The sequence below is a fragment of the Poeciliopsis prolifica genome, unplaced genomic scaffold (assembly GCF_027474105.1).
Source record: "Poeciliopsis prolifica strain line A6 unplaced genomic scaffold, Auburn_PproV2 SCAFFOLD256, whole genome shotgun sequence".
Lineage (NCBI taxonomy): Eukaryota > Metazoa > Chordata > Actinopteri > Cyprinodontiformes > Poeciliidae > Poeciliopsis > Poeciliopsis prolifica.
Window position 1 is genome coordinate 62,361 of NW_026562631.1, and position 3,959 is coordinate 66,319.

The 3,959-nt window shown below is 38.8% G+C and overlaps 1 pseudogene; it reads left to right on the forward strand.

The window, feature by feature from the left end:
* The first annotated feature begins 233 nt into the window (after positions 1–233).
* Positions 234–3,720, forward strand: LOC129357525 (retinol dehydrogenase 12-like; annotated as a pseudogene).
* Positions 3,721–3,959: the final 239 nt, after the last annotated feature.

Sequence of the window (3,959 nt, forward strand, 5' to 3'; positions counted from 1 at the left end):
GGTTGTGCAGGTATCAACCAGACCAATCAGAAAGGGCGACACCAATTTTAGAGTTTGACCAATCAGCTGTGTCTAACACTGACCAGCTCGCATCTGATTGGTCAGAACGCCTGTCCGTTGGGCATAAGGGTCTCGTCACAGTCGTGCCTTACATTTTAATTGAGAAACGCTGAGGGCGCTGTCGAAGAACTGGTCAGGTTTTTGTTACATTTTTATCTGCCTGCTGACGGAAGCAACATGCAAGCTCTTAGGTGAGGCTGCTGTTCTGTGTAATCTTACTCTTTACGTTGTTTGTTTAAAGTGTTGCCTATCTAAAGCTGTATGTAAACTTCTAGCCAAACAAACAACTTCAGTTGGTAAGCTAAGTGCTATTAGCGTCTCGTTTGTAGCATTTAAACTTGACAGCGAGCTGTCGTGGTTGTGTTTAGCGGTAGTTTAGTCATGTTCTCACCCATTGCGTTGATTGAGACATCGGCTGAGATTTCATAACTTCCCCAGAAACCTCTTCGGGGCTGCCTGGTCCTCTGACGTCAGGCTGGATGGGCAAACTGCGGTGATCACAGGCGCTAACACCGGGATAGGCAAAGAGACAGCCATCGATCTGGCTAAAAGAGGTAATTTATTGGGTTGACATTGGGTACTTTAAATTGTCCTGACATCACAACAATCGGAAATAATTTCGTCAAGATATGAAGGTTTAGTAGTGCAGTCATCTAAAGACTCTTAAAAACCTGCCATTCTTGGAACTTTATAAATTATGGCTGCAACTACTGATTGTTTTAGTAATCGATCATTCTACCGGATTATTCCGACGATTAATCGAAATTAAAAAACTGTCACATTCTACAAATTTTTCAATTCACCACTTCAGCCTTTAAACAATGGGATAAATGCAAACAAACACTTTAATTTGTTTAAAAATAAAATAAACGTTTATTGTTTTATAAAGCAATAAACATTGTATTCCTTTAGTGAATTTGAACTAGGTAACTTAAGTTTTGGAAAAACGTATTTACAGACAATGTTTAACTTACTTCCACTTATCAATTAATCGATTACTAAACTAGTCAAGTCATGCTAACAAATTTATCATTTCAACCCTATAATTTGGAGTTTTTTTAAGCTACTTTGCAATTTGTCTAAATTGATACTTTTTAATTATACATGTTTTGAATCATTGGCTTTTCTGGAGAACCTGGAAGATTAAAAAAAGTGCTAAAAAGTTCACTACCTGATTAGAATATGAATTAAAGCTGCTGTTTAGTTGAGCTATTGGAATTGCATGGGGAATGCTAAACTATTTTAGCTTGTGCCTCTGCAGGAAAAGGGATTGAAAAACCTTAAAGTGTGGTTTTACAGATTTACCCAATTCTAACTGCTTCTGCAGTTGAATGCAATCAGCAGCTTTGATCTCACTGACATTTAGAATCATAAATGTTCAAGTTGTTTCAGAAGAAATGACATGGTGGTTGACATTTGCCAGTTAAATAACCAAATCCCAAGTCAGCCATGTGTTTTAATCATCTGCTTTCTGTTAAATAACAGCTGATGATCTGTTATTTGTACAGATCATCATTTGTAGATGCAGATGCTCATTTGTACACCAGTTTTAGCATCTGTGCTTTTTGAGTAGACTGAAAGAAATAATCCCGGTCATCTCATTAGGTTTTTGCCCGGCTGTCTTCAAGATTCAGAATGAACATCCTCTTGCACCTTAAACAGAAATTGAAAATGTACTTTTTATGGTCTAAATTAGTTGTATGTTTTGATTTCTGCATTTGAGGCTTAATCTAAAGTCAAAGGTTGCATAGTTGCAGGAGCATTTAGACAACCTAAGGTCCAAACTGACCAAGATAATAAAACAACTTGGTCCTGGGGAGAAACCTTCATACTTTTGGTCACAAGAGGGCGCTCTATTAATTTCTTAAGAGTTTCTTTGTGCAGTTTTGCATTAATACAGATGTTACGTGGCTTTATTTTTTGAGTGTGTGAAGTGATCGGACATTTTAATCCCTTGCTGTTCTTTGCATTTTTTTCTCTCTCCCTTAAAGTATGTCAAACTGCAGTTTTCAATAATTTTTTTTATCTATTTAGGAGCCAGAGTGATCTTGGCGTGTCGGGACATGGAGAAAGCCCAGACGGCGTTGACGGAAGTCATCCAAAGCTCCGGCAACGACAATGTCGTCTGCATGAAACTGGATTTATCAGACACCAAATCGATCAGAGAGTTTGCAACAAACGTCCAGCAAAGTGAACTGACTTTCATGATAGAGATAATTTACCTAAATGCTTCAAGAGTTTAAAACCTTTTTTTTATTATTTTCTTTACTGCAGATGAGCAGAAGCTCAACCTCCCATCAACAATGCGGGTGTGATGGTTTGTCCATTTGGGAAAACAGCCGATGGCTTCGAGATGCAGATTGGAGTCAATCACTTTGGTAAATAAAACCAATCACAAACAAACTTGGTGTGTAGTAACATGACACACATTTGTGATAATTGTTGCACTGGATAATTCAAATGTCACAGCATTTTTGTTTCTTAAAATAGAAGTTGTTACTGATGTTCTAGATTATTTCTGTTAAACATTTGAATTTAAGTTGAAATGTTTGCCCTTTTTCTTTAGGTCACTTCCTGCTGACTTACTTGTTGTTGGACCTGATTAAAAGGTCGGCCCCGGCCAGAATTGTAAACGTGTCCTCCATGGCTCATTCCTGGGGCTCCATCAACCTGGAGGACATAAACAGCGAAAAAGCTACAACAAGAGCAAAGCTTATGCTCAGAGCAAGCTCGCTAACGTGCTTCACCCGCTCACTGGCCAAAAGACTGGAAGGTCTGTCACAACCTCATTGTTTAAGTTATTATACGGTTCATTTAAGTTGTTGTTGTTGGAAATTTCCATGTTTGGAGTTTATTTTATTTCCCAGGAATATAATGGCTTGTAAAAGAATTAGAAGTTGGTGAGAATAAAAACAGGCTCCAGCAAATTTAGAGATACTGATTATGCTAAATTCACACTTTTTTTGTTTTGTTTGTACTTCCATTTGGAACTCAACTGCTTCTAAAAACAACAAAAACATCCCAAATGCTTAATAAAAATGTATTTGCTGATAAATTACGGTTTCATGGTGTCTGGAAAACGAGCAGTTTTCAAAAAGTTCCTGAGAAGTCTCACATTGCCATTAACTAGCAACCCCAGTGGAACTCAAATTCACATAAAAATTTTAAAGCTTTTAAACCTTGTTGATCATTAAACTCTGAAGACATTTCAGCTGCTGATGTGTTGGATGCGGTTTGTTCTCGTTCAGGCACTGGGGTGACCGCCTACTCCCTCCACCCTGGCGTCGTTTCAGACGGACCTTTGGCGCCACCTGAGCGCCCCGAGAGGTTCTTCATGAAGATCGCCAAAACCGTTCACTAAAGACTCGGTGGAAGGAGCTCAGACGAATCTACTGCGCTGTGGAACCATCTTTAGAAAAGGAGAGTGGCGGATATTACAGGTAAGTCCAGTTCAAAGGTAGCAGCTAATGACTGGTGGGAATCATCTCCACAAATGACCCATTTGTGTGATGAAATGTGGATATAAAGTAGTTCATCTCAACCTCTGGTTGTTTGCAGTGGCTGCGCTGCTGCTAACTGCTCTGCTGCAGGAAAAGATGACGAGTTGGCACAGAAGCTGTGGAGCTGAGCTGCAAAATGCTGTCCTTGTCGTGGGATTAAAGCCTTTCATCCGTTTTTTACAAACTCATTCCTTAACACCTTCGACTACATGTTGCAGACAGAAATTGCCCTGCTGTTTTTACATGTTTGTGTTAATGCAAGGTTTTAACTTTTTTTGTAATAAATCCACCTATAAAGTAATGTTACATGGTCTTATTGACTAAAATGGAAAATTTGCTCCCATCTGTTTACATGTTGCACAGTAAACCTGGATCCAGGTTTGAAAACTTTATCATAGG